This window comes from Enhydra lutris, unplaced genomic scaffold (assembly GCF_002288905.1).
Source record: "Enhydra lutris kenyoni isolate GAN:26980312 unplaced genomic scaffold, ASM228890v2 scaffoldscaffold2, whole genome shotgun sequence".
Lineage (NCBI taxonomy): Eukaryota > Metazoa > Chordata > Mammalia > Carnivora > Mustelidae > Enhydra > Enhydra lutris.
In genome coordinates, this window is record NW_019154086.1 from 27,008,838 (window position 1) to 27,024,762 (window position 15,925).

The window sequence follows — 15,925 nt, forward strand, 5'->3', positions numbered from 1 at the left end:
TTTTGACTGCCCCACTGGTTCACCCATTTCTCTCTCTCTCTTCTCTGGTCTCTATTTCCTCAGACACAACAGTATTGAAATTAAGCCAATTAATGACCCTATAATGGCCTCAAGTGAAAGGAAGAGTCAGACGTATCTAACTTTAAATCAAAAGCTAAAAATGATTAAGCTTAGTGAGACAGGCTTGTCAAAAGCTGAGATAGGCTGAAAGCTAGCTAGGTCCATGTACCAAATGGCCAAGTTGTGAATGAAAAGGAAAAATTCTTAAAGGAAATCAAAAGTGCTTCTTTAAACATACAAATGGTAAGAAAGCAAAACAGCCTATTGCTGACATGGGAAAGTTTGAATGGTCTAGGCAGAAGATCAAACCAGTCACAAAATTTCCTTAAAGCCAAAGCCTAATCCAGGGCAAGACCTTAACTTTCTTTAATTCTATGAAGGCTGAGAGAAGTAAGGAAGTCGCAGAAGAAAAGGTGGAAGCTAGCAGAAGTTAGATCATGAAGTTTAAGGAAAGAAGTCATCTTCAAAACACATAAGTTCATGGTGAAACAAGGGCTGATGTAGAAGTTGCTACAAATTATCCAGAAGATCTAAATATAATTAATGAAGGCGGCTACACTAAAACAACAGATTTTCAATGTAAGTGAAAAAAGCCTTCTCTCGGAAGAAGATGACTTCTAGGACTTTCATAGCTAGAGAGAAGTCAATGCCTAGCTTCAAATCTTCAAAGAACAGGCTTATTCTTGTTAGGGGCTCCTGCAGCTCATGACTTAAGTTGAAACCGGTGCTCCATTCTAAAAATCCTATGGCTTCCCTGCATCTGGGGCTCTTAAGAGTCATGCTAAATTTACCCTGCCTATTCTCTAGAAGTGTAATAACAAAGCCTGGATGAAAGCACATTTGTTTGCAACATGGTTTACTAAATATTTTAAGCCAACTGTTGAGACCTGTTGCTCAGAAAGAAAAATTCCTTTCAAAAATATGACTGCTCACTGACAATATACTTGGCCATCCAAGAGCTCTGATGGAGAAGTACAATTAGATTAATATTATTTTCATACTTAATAACAAAATATCTATTTTTCAGCCCATGGATCAAAAAGTAATTTCAAATTTCAAATCTTATTGTGGAAGAAATACAGTTGTCTCCATCAATAATGTTTCCACTGATGGATTTGGGAAAAGAACATTGAAAATATTTTGGGGTGGATTCCCAGAATCAGGTAAAAAATGGACATGAACAGGAGTTTGGAAAACTTTGATTACAAACCTCATGAATGAATTTGAGGGCTTCAAGTCATCAGTGGAGGAAATAACTGCAGAAGTGGTAGCAATAGCAAGAAAACTAGGAATGAAGCCTGAAGGTATGAATGAACTGGTGCAATATCATAATAAAACTTTAATGGATGAGTAGTTACTCCTTATGGGTGAACAAAAACGTGGCTTCTTGAGATGGATTCTACTCCCAGTGAAGAAGATGTGAAGATTTTTAAAAAATATTTTATTTATTTGAGAGAGAGAAAAAACACAAGTGGGGGAGGGGTAGAGGGACAAGCAGACTCCCTGCTAAGCAGGGACTCTGTGGTGGAGCTGGATCCCAGGATCCTGAGATCATGACCTGATCTGAAGTCAGACACTTAACCGACAGCCACCCAGGTGCCCCGTTGCTGTGAAGATTTTTGAAACAATAAAAACTTAGAATATTATATAAACTTGATAAAGCAATAGCAGTGTTCAAGATGATTGACTCCATTTTTGAAAGAATTCTGTTATGGGCAAAATGCTGTCAAACAGCATTGCCTGCTACAGAGAACGTTCATGAAAAGAAGTTAATAGCGGGGCAAACTCCATCATTGTTTTATTTTAAGAAATAGCTACAGCCCTCCTAACTATCAGTAATTACCACCTTGATGAGTCAGTAGCCATCACATGCAAGCAATACCCTCCACCAGCAAAAAGATTATGATTTACTGAAAGCTCAGATGATGGTTCATATTTTTAAATTTAGAATATTTTAAGTTAAGATATGCACATTTTTAGACATAATGCTATTACACACTTATTAGACTAATAGAGTGTAAACATAACTTTTATACACATTGGAAAACCAAAAATTTCATTTGACTCATTATTTTAAATTTTTTATAAACATATATTTTTATCCACAGGGGTAGAGGTCTGTGAATCGCCAGGTTTACACACTTCACAGCACTCACCATAGCACATACCCTCCCCAATGTCCATAATCCCCCCCAACCCCCCTCCCCCCATTAACCCTCAGTTTGTTTTGTGAGATTAAGAGTCACTTATGGTTTGTCTCCCTCCCAATCCCATCTTGTTTCATTTACTCTTCTCCTACCCCCTTAACCCACCATGTTGCATCTCCTCTCCCTCATATCAGGGAGATCATATGATAGTTGTCTTTCTCCGATTGACTTATTTCGCTAAGCATGATACCCTCTAGTTCCATCCACGTCATCGCAAATGACAGGATTTCATTTCTTTTGATGGCTGCATAGTATTCCATTGTGTATATATACCACATCTTCTTTATCCATTCATCTGTTGATGGACATCTAGGTTCTTTCCATAGTTTGGCTATTGTAGACATTGCTGCCATAAACATTCGGGTGGACGTGCCCCTTCGGATCACTACGTTTGTATCTTTAGGGTAAATACCCAGCAGTGCAATTGCTGGGTCATAGGGTAGTTCTATTTTCAACATTTTGAGGAACCTCCATGCTGTTTTCCAGAGTGGTTGCACCAGCTTGCATTCCCACCAACAGTGTAGGAGGGTTCCCCTTTCTCCGCATCCTCGCCAGCATCTGTCATTTCCTGACTTGTTAATTTTAGCCATTCTGACTGGTGTGAGGTGGTATCTCATTGTGGTTTTGATTTGTATTTCCCTGATGCCAAGTGATGTGGAGCACTTTTTCATGTGTCTGTTCGCCATCTAGATGTCTTCTTTGCAGAAATGTCTGTTCATGTCCTCTGCCCATTTCTTGATTGGATTATTTGTTCTTTGGGTGTTGAGTTTGCTAAGTTCTTTATAGATTTTGGACACTAGCCCTTTATCCGATATGTCATTTGCAAATATCTTCTCCCATTCTGTCAGTTGTCTTTTGGTTTTGTTAACTGTTTCCTTTGCTGTGCAAAAGCTTTTGATCTTGATAAAATCCCAATAGTTCATTTTTGCCCTTGCTTCCCTTGCCTTTGGCGATGTTCCTAGGAAGATGTTGCTGCGGCTGAGGTTGAAGAGGTTGCTGCCTGTGTTCTCCTCAAGGATTTTGATGGATTCCTTTCTCACATTGAGATCCTTCATCCATTTTGAGTCTATTTTCGTGTGTGGTGTAAGGAAATGATCCAATTTCATTTTTCTGCATGTGGCTAACCAATTTTCCCAACACCATTTGTTGAAGAGGCTGTCTTTTTTCCATTGGATATTCTTTCCTGCTTTGTCGAAGATGAGTTGACCATAGAGTTGAGGGTCTATTTCTGGGCTCTCTATTCTGTTCCAGTGATCTATGTGTCTGTTTTTGTGCCAGTACCATGCTGTCTTGATGATGACAGCTTTGTAATAGAGCTTGAAGTCCGGAATTGTGATGCCACCAACTTTGGCTTTCTTTTTCAATATTGCTTTGGCTATTCGAGGTCTTTTCTGGTTCCATATAAATTTTAGGATTATTTGTTCCATTTCTTTGAAAAAAATGGATGGTACTTTGATAGAAATTGCATTAAATGTGTAGATTGCTTTAGGTAGCATAGACATTTTCACAATATTTATTCTTCCAATCCAGGAGCATGGAACATTTTTCCATTTCTTTGTGTCTTCCTCAATTTCTTTCATGAGTACTTTATAGTTTTCTGTGTATAGATTCTTAGTCTCTTTGGTTAGGTTTATTCCTAGGTATCTCATAGTTTTGGGTGCAATTGTAAATGGGATTGACTCCTTAATTTCTCTTTCTTCTGCCTTGTTGTTGGTGTAGAGAAATGCAACTGATTTCTGGGCATAGATTTTATATCCTGACACTTTACTGAATTCCTGTACAAGTTCTAGCAGTTTTGGAGTGGAGTCTTTTGGGTTTTCCACATATAGTATCATATCATCTGCAAAGAGTGATAGTTTGACTTCTTCTTTGCCGATTTGGATGCCTTTAATTTCCTTTTGCTGTCTGATTGCTGAGGCTAGGACTTCTAGTACTATGTTGAATAGCAGTGGTGATAACGGACATCCCTGTCGTGTTCCTGACCTTAGCGGAAAAGCTTTCAGTTTTTCTCCATTGAGAATGATATTTGCAGTGGGTTTTTCATAGATGGCTTTGATAATATTGAGGTATGTGCCCTCTATCCCAGAACTTTGAAGAGTTTTGATCAGGAAGGGATGCTGTACTTTGTCAAATGCTTTTTCAGCATCTATGGAGAGTATCATATGGTTCTTGTTCTTTCTTTTATTAATGTGTTGTATCACATTGATTGATTTGCAGATGTTGAACCAACCTTGCAGCCCTGGAATAAATCCCACTTGGTCGTGGTGAATAATCCTTTTAATGTACTGTTGAATCCTATTGGCTAATATTTTGGCGAGAATTTTTGCATCTGTGTTCATCAAGGATATTGGTCTGTAGTTCTCTTTTTTGATGGGATCCTTGTCTGGTTTTGGGATCAAGGCGATGCTGGCCTCATAAAATGAGTTTGGAAGTTTTCCTTCCATTTCTATTTTTTGGAACAGTTTCAGGAGAATAGGAATTAGTTCTTCTTTAAATGTTTGGTAGAATTCCCCCGGGAAGCCATCTGGCCCTGGGCTTTTTTTGTTTGGAGATTTTTGATGACTGTTTCAATCTCCTTACTGGTTATGGGTCTGTTCAGGCTTTCTATTTCTTCCTGGTTCAGTTGTGGTAGTTTATATGTCTCTAGGAATGTATCCATTTCTTCCAGATTGTCAAATTTGTTGGCGTAGAGTTGCTCATAGTATGTTCTTATAATTGTCTGTATTTCTTTGGTGTTCGTTGTGATCTCTCCTCTTTCATTCATGATTTTTTTTATTTGGGTCCTTTCTCTTTTCTTTTTGATAAGTCTGGCCAGGGGTTTATCGATCTTATTAATTCTTTCAAAGAACCAGCTCCTAGTTTCGTTGATTTGTTCTATTGTTTTTTTGGTTTCTATTTCATTGATTTCTGCTCTGATCTTTATGATTTCTCTTCTCCTGCTGGGTTTAGGGTTTCTTTCTTGTTCTTTCTCTAGCTCTTTTAGGTGTAGGGTTAGGTTGTGTACCTGAGACCTTTCTTGTTTCTTGAGAAAGGCTTGTACCGCTATATATTTTCCTCTCAGGACTGCCTTTGTTGTGTCCCACAGATTCTGAACCGTTGTGTTTTCATTATCATTTGTTTCCATGAATTTTTTCAATTCTTCTTTAATTTCCTGGTTGACCCATTCATTCTTTAGAAGGATGCTGTTTAGTCTCCATGTATTTGGGTTCTTTCCAAATTTCCTCTTGTGATTGAGTTCTAGCTTCAGAGCATTGTGGTCTGAAAATATGCAGGGAATGATTCCAATCTTTTGATAACGGTTGAGACCTAATTTAGGACCAAGAATATGATCTATTCTGGAGAATGTTCTATGTGCACTAGAGAAGAATGTGTATTCTGTTGCTTTGGGATGAAATGTTCTGAATATATCTGTGATGTCCATCTCATCCAGTGTGTCATTTAAGGCCTTTATTTCCTTTTTGATCTTTTGCTTGGATGATCTGTCCATTTCAGTGAGGGGAGTGTTAAAGTCCCCTACTATTATTGTATTATTGTCGATGTGTTTCTTTGATTTAGTTATTAATTGGTTTATATAGTTGGCTGCTCCCACATTAGGGGCATAGATATTTAAAATTGTTAGATCTTCTTGTTGGACAGTTCCTTTGAGTATGATATAGTGTCCTTCCTCATCTCTTATTATAGTCTTTGGCTTAAAATCTAACTGATCTGATATAAGGATTGCCACTCCTGCTTTCTTCTGATGTCCATTAGCATGGTAAATTCTTTTCCACCCCCTCACTTTAAATCTGGAGGTGTCTTCAGGTTTAAGATGAGTTTCTTGTAGGCAACATATAGATGGGTTTTGTTTTTTTATCCATTCTGATACCCTGTGTCTTTTGATTGGGGCATTTAGCCCATTAACATTCAGGGTAAGTATTGAGAGATATGAATTTAGTGCCATTGTATTGCCTGTAAGGTGACTGTTATTGTATATTTTCTCTGTTCCTTTCTGATCTACTACTTTTAGGGTCTCTCTTTGCTTAGAGGACCCCTTTCAATATTTCCTGTAGGGCTGGTTTGGTATTTGCAAATTCTTTCAGTTTTTGTTTGTCCTGGAAGCTTTTAATCTCTCCTTCTATTTTCAATGATAGCCTAGCTGGATATAGTATTCTTGGCTGCATGTTTTTCTCGTTTAGTACTCTGAATATATCATGCCAGCTCTTTCTGGCTTGCCAGATGTCTGTGGATAAGTCTGCTGCCAATCTAATATTTTTACCATTGTATGTTACAGACTTCTTTTCCCGGGCTGCTTTCAGGATTTCTCTTTGTCACTAAGACTTGTAAATTTTACTACTAGGTGACGGGGTGTGGACCTATTCTTATTGATTTTGAGGGGGTTCTCTGAACCTCCTGGATTTTGATGCTTGTTCCCTTTGCCATATTGGGGAAATTCTCTCCAATAATTCTCTCCAATATACCTTCTACTCCCCTCTCTGTTTCTTCTTCTTCTGGAATCCCAATTATTCTAATGTTGTTTCGTCTTATGGTGTCACTTATCCCTCGAATTCTCCCCTCATGGTCCAGTAGCTGTTTGTCCCTCTTTTGCTCAGCTTCTTTATTCTCTGTCATTTGGTCTTCTATATCGCTAATTCTTTCTTCTGCCTCATTTATCCTAGCAGTGAGAGCCTCCATTTTTGATTGTACCTCATTAATAGCTTTTTTGATTTCAACTTGGTTAGATTTTAGTTCTTTTATTTCTCCAGAAAGGGCTTTTATATCTCCCGAGAGGGTTGCTTTAATATCTTCCATGCCTTTTTCGAGCCCGGCTAGAACCTTGAGAATCGTCATTCTGAACTCTAGATCTGACATATTACCAATGTCTGTATTGATTAGGTCCCTAGCCTTTGGTACTGCCTCTTGTTCTTTTTTTTGTGGTGAATTTTTCCGCCTTGTCATTTTGTCCAGATAAGAGTAGATGAAGGAGCAAGTAAAATACTAAAAGGGTGGCAACAACCCCAGGAAAATATGCTTTAGCCAAATAAGAATGGATCCCAAATCGTGAGGGGGGGGAGAAAGGGGATAAAAAGAGGTTCAGAAAGAAGAAAAAAAAATAAACAATTAAAAACAGAAAAGCAATAAAGAAAAAATATAAAAAGGAAAATATATATATATATATATTAGATAAACTAGTTAAAAAATGTTAAAAAAGAAAAGGGTAAAAGTTAAAAAAATTTAGCAGAAGAAGAAAAATAAATTGAAAAAGAAAAAAAATTAAATTAACTGCAAGGCTAAAGACTCATGGGGAGAAAGCCGAGTTCCGTGCTTTGCTTTCTCCTCCTTTGGAATTCAGCTGCTCTCCTTGGTATTGAAACTGCAGTCCTTGGTAGGTGAACTTGGTCCTGGCTGGGCTTCTTGTTGATCTTCTGGGGGAGGGGCCTGTTGTAGTGATTCTCAAGTGTCTTTGCCCCAGGCGGAGTTGTACCACCCTTACCAGGGGCTGGGCTGAGTAATCCGCTCGGGTTTGCTTTCAGGAGCTTTTGTTCCCTGAGCGCTTTCTGTAGAGTTCCGGAGGGCAGGAATGAAGATGGCGGCCTCCTGGTCTCTGGCCCGGAGGAGCCGAGAGCCCGGGGCCCCACTCCTCAGTGCGCCCCCAGAGAACAGCGCCGATTTACTCCTGTCACCCTGCCTCCGGCCGCGCTCCGAGCTGACAGAGCCTGCGACCGGTTCAAGGTAACCCCGAGCTTAGAGCTTACTCCTCGGCTCTGTCTCTGTAGCCGGCTTCCCCGTTCTAATACCTGTAAGCTCTGTGACACTCAGACACCCCCGATCCTTCTGTGACCCTGTGGGACCTGAGGCCACGCTGACCCTGCGTGGGCTTCACCCCGGTTAAGCCTCTGGAGCGATGTCCCTCAGCGGAACAGACTTTTAAAAGTCCCGATTTTGTGCTCCGTTGCTCTGCTGCTTGTTTGGGAGCCGGCCCCTCCCCCTGCAGTCTATCTTCCTGTCGCTTTGGATTCACTTCTCCGCCAGTCCTACCTTTCAGAAAGTGGTTGATTTTCTGTTTCTAGAGTTGCTGTTCTTCTTCTCTTCGATCTCCCGTTGGATTTGTAGGTGTTTGCAATCTTTAGATAAGCTATCTAGCTGATCTCCCGCTACCTGAAGTAGTCTCAGTCTGCTACTTCTCCGCCATCTTGACTCCTCCCCCTCATTTGACTCATTTTATTACAGCTTTAACTTTATTGGTTATGGAATTGAATCTGTAATATCTCCAAAGTATGCCTGTGCTTAAACTCTACTATAAATTACACTAAATGTAAATAGTTTAAATACACCAATTAAAAGAGGAAGTGGGATTAGCAGAATGGATTTAAAAACATGACCCATTATGTACTGTTTACAAGAAATCACTTCAAATATAACAAGATAGGTTGAAAGTAAAAGGATAGAAAAAGACACATCATGCAAACATTAATAACAAGAAAGCAAAAATACCTATGCTGATATGCCTTTGGAACAAAATACCCAATCCAAAGAGGAACGTTATATAATGAGGAATGGGTCAGTCCATCAAGAATACATTACTGTCCTAAATGTGCATAACTCAAACAACTAAGTTGCAAAATATAAGAAAAAAATAGGAAAATACCTAATTAAGGTAGATATATACCTCAGTTTGGAATGGGAATTTCTATAACTATTATACTAGGCCATTCCTGTCATGATGTTTTAAAAACAAATGACATGTTTTCTAACTTACAGACCCATAGATAGAGAGGAATTTTGCCCAAGGATGGATCATATCCAGAGTTTCACTCATGTCTAACTTGAATTGCTCAGATGATCAAGGAGAAGGAGATTTAATACACACAGTGGGTAAAGAAATATGAAGATGAAACTGAAAGAGGTTTGTAGATAGCCTTAAAAATGGGGTGAAGTGCCCAGAAGCCAAGGAATTCCTCCAACCACCAGAAGCTGAAGGAGGCAAGCAACAGATTATTCCCAACAGCCCCCATAAGGAGTGTGACCCTGCTAATACCTTGATATAGAGTCCAGTGATATTTCAGGCTTCTGCTCCCTAAAACTATAAGAGAATAAGTTTCTGATGTTTAATCCATCAAGTTTGTAGTTATTTGTTACAGAAGCCATAGGGAACTAATACAGATACCATCAACCAGAGAATCTAATCTACATTTACAGAACACCTCACCAAAGAACAGAATAAAATTTCTTGCAAGTTCCCATGGAACATGCACAAAGATGGATCATATCCTAAAACAAACCTCAAAAAATTTAGAAGAATTTAAACCATACAGAATATGTTTATCATCTACAATGGCACTGAACTAGAAATCAACAACACAATGATAATAGAGAAACCTCCCAATACCTGGAAACTAAACAACACATGAATCAAAAAAAGAGGACTAATAGGATATCAAAACTGCATTGAAATAAATGTAAAAAAATACAAAACATCAAAATTTATTAGATACAACTCAAAGAGTGTTGAGAAAGAAAATTATGGCACTAAAATGCATACATCCATATAGAGAATGAGTTTCAAATTAATAATCTAAGGTCTCACCTCAAGAACCTAGAAAAAGAAGAGCCAATGAAACTCAAAACAAGAAAAAAGGAGGAAAAATAAAGAGCAGAAATCAGTGAAATTGAAAAAGGAAAAACAACCAATAAAATGAAGAGTGGCATGTTTTGAAAAGATCAGTATAATAGGCAAATCTTTAGGAAATTTACAAAAAAGTGAGAAGACAAATTAGCAATATCAGGAATGATACAGAGTGACAGTATTACAGATTCTGTAGACATCAAAATAATATTAAAAGAGTAATATGAACAACTCTATACACATAAATTATACAACTTAGATGAAATCGACCAAGTTCTCAAAAAGTACAAACTACCACAAATCTACCAAAGTGATATAGATAATTTGAATAACCTTGTACCCTACTAAAGAAAACAAATTTGTACTTAGCAAAACTTCCAAAAAAAAAAAATGGAAAGCAAGAAAAAAAGAAAGATAGAAAGGAAAAAAAAAAGGAAAGAAAGAAGAAAAAAGAAAATCCCAGGCCGAGATGGCTTCACTAAAGAATTCTGCCAGATGATTAAAAAATTAAGATCAATACTACACAATCTCCTCTAGAAAATACAAGAGAAAGAGACACTTCCCAAATCATTTCATGAAGTAATATTGTTGTGATACCAAAATAAGTCAAGCACAGTATGAAAAAGAAAATCACAAATTAATACCTCTAATTTAAATAAAATTATCCTTGCAAAGTATTGGCAATTAAAATTCAACTACCTATTTATCTATCTATATCTATGTGTTTATCTATCTATTGATCTAGCTACAGAATTATACAGCATGAAATAATATGTACAAGACTGGTTTTATATTTCAAAAAAATGTATTCATTTATATTAACAGGTAATAGAAGAAAAATTAGATAATCTTATCAATTTATGAAGAAAAGGTATTTGACAAAATTCAACACTGATCTAAGATAAATGTCCTAGAAATATAGGAAAAGAGGAAAACTTCCTCTATTGATAAAGAATATTTACCAAAAGTCTACAACTAACTTATTTAAGAGTGGAAAAAGGAATACTTTTTCCTGAGATTGAGAACTAAGCAAAGAATTCTGCTCTCACCACTTTTATTTAACATAGTGCTGGAATTCTAGGCAGTACAATGAAGCAAGAAGAAATGTGGATGGCATGATTATTTACATAGAAAATAAAAATGAATTTACCAAAACCCCGAGGACCTAATAAGAGTCATGTAAGTTTGCAGCATACAAGATGGCATATAAAACTCAACTGCATTCCTATATACCAGCAGTAAACACATAGATACTGAAATTGAAAGTGTGCCATTTATAATTGCTAAGAAAAATAAGAGAATTTGGTATAAGTCTAGCAAAACATGTATAGAATTTGAATGCTGAAAACAACAAAATACTGATAAATAATCAAAATATTTAAATAAATGGTGAGAAATACTGTATTTATGGATTAGAAGACTTATCATAGTAAAGATGTCAATTCTTTCCCAAATTGATATACATGATTAATATAATTCCTATAAAATTCCCAGCAAGAAATTTTGGAGATATAGAAAATATTATTCCAAACTTATATGGAAAGGCAGAAGAAACAGCATAGTTAACAATATTTAAAAAGCCAAATTGACTGGGAGAATTAGTCTATTCATTTTAAGTCTTACTATATAGCTACAGTAACCAAATCTGTGTGGGTTTTCAGAGGAATAGACGGATACCTCAAGAGTAGAATATAGAATCCAAAAACAGACCCACACAAATATGCCCATTTTTTTTTACTATGTCATGTTAGTCATCATAGAGTACATCATTAGTTTTTGGTGTAGTGTTCCATGATTCATTGTTTAAGTATGCCCAAATTTGACAAAGTTGCAAAAACCAATTCAATACAGGAAAGATGTTTTTTCAATGAGTGATTATAGAGCAGGAGGACATCCACATATAAGTCAGTGTCCCTCCCCCAAATTTTTTGCCTAAGTCTCACATCTTATAAAAATATTAAATCAAAATAAATCATGGATATAAATGTAAAATAGAAAATTGTAAAACTTAAGAAAAAAAATTTCCACAATTTTGGGCTGCCCAAAGTATTCTTATCTGTGATACTATCCATAAAAGGAAAGATTGATAAATTGGACTTCATCAAAATGAAGAACTTTTCCTCCACAAAAGACCCTATTAAAAAAATGATGAAAACATAAGCTACAGTTTGGGAGAAAATATTTGCAAACTCTTAAAACATGATGACTAAATAATAATAATAATAATCCAGAGGGGCAAGATAGCAGAGAAGTAGGAGAACCTATTTCAACCCGTTCCCTGAATTGAACTGGATATCTACCAGAGCTCTGTGAACACCCATGAAATCAGCCTGAGATGTAAGATTATACATTTCTGGATCTCTATGGGGGCAGAGGATCATTAGTGGAAAGGTACAGAGGAGTTGGGATTGTGCGGACAAATATGGGAGGATAAACAGAAGGGGGAGGGAGCCACCAAAAGTGAGCCATTGGAATGCCCTGTGTTTGGGGACCAACAATAGCTAGGACACCAGTGGCTGAAAGACGGGAAGGGACTGATAACAGCATTCAAACAGACCAAACGGACTTAAGGGCCAATTATTGGGACCAGGTGGCTGTAGGTGTGGACCTAAGCCCACAGTCCCAGGATGGCCACAGCTGGTGCCCACCTTCACCTGAAAGAACCTGGCACAGGCTAGAGTCAGTGGTCCCTGCAGCTGGTGGCTGCCGAAGCCACCACATCCATCTCCATTGCCTCTACTGCTATGGTGGCTGAGTGCACCCAGCATGGGCTTGAGTCAGTGGTCCCAGGAACAGCAGCTGCCAGGACTGGGCTCAACTCAAACAGTGTTGCTGGCAGTTTTGGTGTTATGGGGTACAGAGACAAGGGGGGGGGGGGCTCAGACAACCACTGAGATGGTGGCTGGGGGTGTACACTGCCTATGAGAGGCTGAGGTGTTCAACGGAATTTGCAGAGGGAAAGTGTGTGTTCTGGACCATTCAGAGGGGAACAGACTGTGGCTTCTTTCTGAAGCGGAGGTCTGGATGTAGTCAGCTTACTTTGCTCTGACCTCCAAAAAGGCACAAAAGCTGCCAGAGAACAATAACCTCCAGAGAACAAAAGCCCAAAATACCAGTTTCCACAGAGCCTAGACCATTGATAGCAGGCAGGTTAACTCTGCCCAAGCAGGACTGACTGACAAACAATGGGGCAGGCTCCTCCCCCAAAAGACAAGCTGAAAGAACAAGAGAACAACAACCACAGCATCCCCATAAAACTTTAAAACCCCAACATCAGGGGAAAACAATATATTAAACTAGAAGTATTGCCTCACAGGCTGCATATTTCTTAGATACAACTTTTCTCTCTCTCTTTAATTCATTCTCATGATTCATCTTTTATTTTTTTAACCTACTTATCATTTCAACTAGATGTTTAAGACCACATATTCCATAGTACTTCTTTAACTTGAAATTTTTTCATAAATATACTTTGTTTAATATATAAATATAGATATCTATATCTATATAGATATAGATATACCTATATCTATATATAGAAGCTTCAAGATAACACTTTTTCCCTATTCAATACTGTGTCTATATACATACCAGTTTTAAGTTCCCTGTATCTCTGGGAAGTTGAGTCCTCTAACAAAGATAACAAGATACACCCAGGAAGAACTGAAATAACCTTCCTCATCCACATCAAGGGATTACAACCACCCTCCTGTCATCCCCCCTTTTTATGTTTTAATTTATTTTTTCTTTCTTCCTTTTTTTTTTTTTTTTTTTTTTGGTCTTTGTGTTTGTTTTTGTACTTTATAAATCTTATTCTTGGGGGGATTGGGTTTTTCATTCTTTTTTGTCGGTCATTTTGTTTTTTCATTTTTGTTTTTGTACTTTATAAATCTTACTCTTGGGGCTCATTTTAGCTGTTCCCCCCCTTTTTTTTTCTTTTCGGTGGTGACTTCTGATATTTCTCTGAAAGTTTCTAGGGTGCACCTTGCCTGGATGAGGATTTTCAGCTATATATCCCCTCAATCACCTCTCACCAGAATGACAAGGAGGAGAAACCCCCAACAGAGGAAAAATTTAGAGAATGTGATCTCTGCCACAGATCTATTGGATATGAACATTAGTAAGATGTCAGAAATAGAATTCAGGGTAACAGTTATGCAGACAATGGCACGGTTGGAGAAAACCACTAGTGGCAACATAGAATCTCTAAGAGCAGAAATGAGAGCTGATCTAGCAGATCTTAAAAATGTTATCAAGATCCAATCTAATCTAAATACCCTAATAGCTAGGGTAAATAAGGCAGAAGATCAAATTAGTGATCTAGAAGACAAACTGATAGAAATGAAAGATCAGGAGGAGCTTAGAATCCATGAAAACAGAATTAGAGAAATAAATGACACCATGAAACATTCCAATGCCAGAATTATTGGGATACCTGCAGGGGTGGAGAGAGAGAAAACTGGAAGATATAGTTGAGCAAATCCTAGCTGAGAATTTCCATGATATAGGGAATGGAACAAGTGGTCAGCAGAGGCAGAGAGCCAGAGGGGACACCCCCCCAATATCAACAAGGGATGAGGCATGTGATTGTGAAAGTCATGAAAGTCATGAATCATAATTTCAGAATTTTAGAATCATAAATTTTCTGAATCATAAATTCAGAGAAAATGTCTTAGGGGGACCTGGGGGTGGAGGTTCCTTATATACAGAGGAAGGAACATCAGAATAACGTCTGACCTATCCACAGAAACCTGGCAAGCCAGAAAGGACTAGAAAAACATATTCAGGGCACTAAGTCAGAAAAACGTGCAGCCAAGAATACTTTATCTGGCAAGAGTGACATTCAGAATGAAAAGATAAAGAGCTTCCAAGACCAGAAAAGACTAAAAGATTATGTGACCACCAAGATGGCATTACAAGAAATATTGGGGGGGGGGGTTTTCTATAAAAGAAGAAAGACTCCAAGAGTGATATAGGATGGAAATTTAAAGAGACAATCTATAGAAACAAGGTCCTCGAGGCAACATGATGACAATAAAAACATATCTCTCAATAATCACTTTAAATGTGAATGACCTAATTGCTCCCATAAAATGGGACAGAGCTGCAGACTGGATAAAAAGACAGGACCCATCCATATGCTCTCTACAAGAGATGTGTTTTGAACCTAAAGATACATCCAGCCTGAAAGTGAAGGGATGGAGAACCATCTTTCATGCCAACAGACCACAAAAGAAAGCTGGCATAGTGATTCTCATATGAGATAAATTAAATTTTAAGTGAAGGACTATACTCAGAGATACAGAAGGACACTATATCATTCTTAGTTTCTATCCAACAAGAAAACCTAAAAGTTGTAAATATTTATGCCCCCAACATGGGAACAGCCAATTTCATAAGCTGCTAATAAAAATAGATATATATTGATAAGAATACATTGATTTTAGGGGATATAAACATGCTACTTTCAGCAATAGACAGATCATCGAAGCAGAAAAACAACAAAGAAATAAGAGCTTTGAATGACACATTGGACCAGATGGACCTCATAGATATATACAGAATATTCCACCCTAAAGCAACAGAATACTCATTCTTCTCGAGTGCACATGAAATTTTCTCCAGAATAGACTACGTACTGAGTCACAAATCAGCAACTGAAACCAAAATATTGAGATTATTCCCCTGTATATTCTCAGACCACAATGCTTTAAAACTGGAACTCAACCACAAGAAAAAGTATGGAAGACATTCAAACACTGGGAAGCTAAGACCATCCTGCTCAAGAATGTTTAGATCTACCAGGAAATCAAAGAAGAACTTAAACAATTCATGGACACCAATGAGAATGAAGACACTTCAGTCCAAAACCTATAGGATATGGCAAAGTCTGTCCTAAGGGGAAATACGTAGCCATCCAAAACTCACTAAAAAAAAAAAAAAAAAAAAAAAACCTGAATACACAAACTCTCTTTACACCTTAAAGAACTGGAGAATCAATAATAAATTAGGCTCAACCCACATAGGAGAAGGGAAATAATTAAGATTAGTGCAG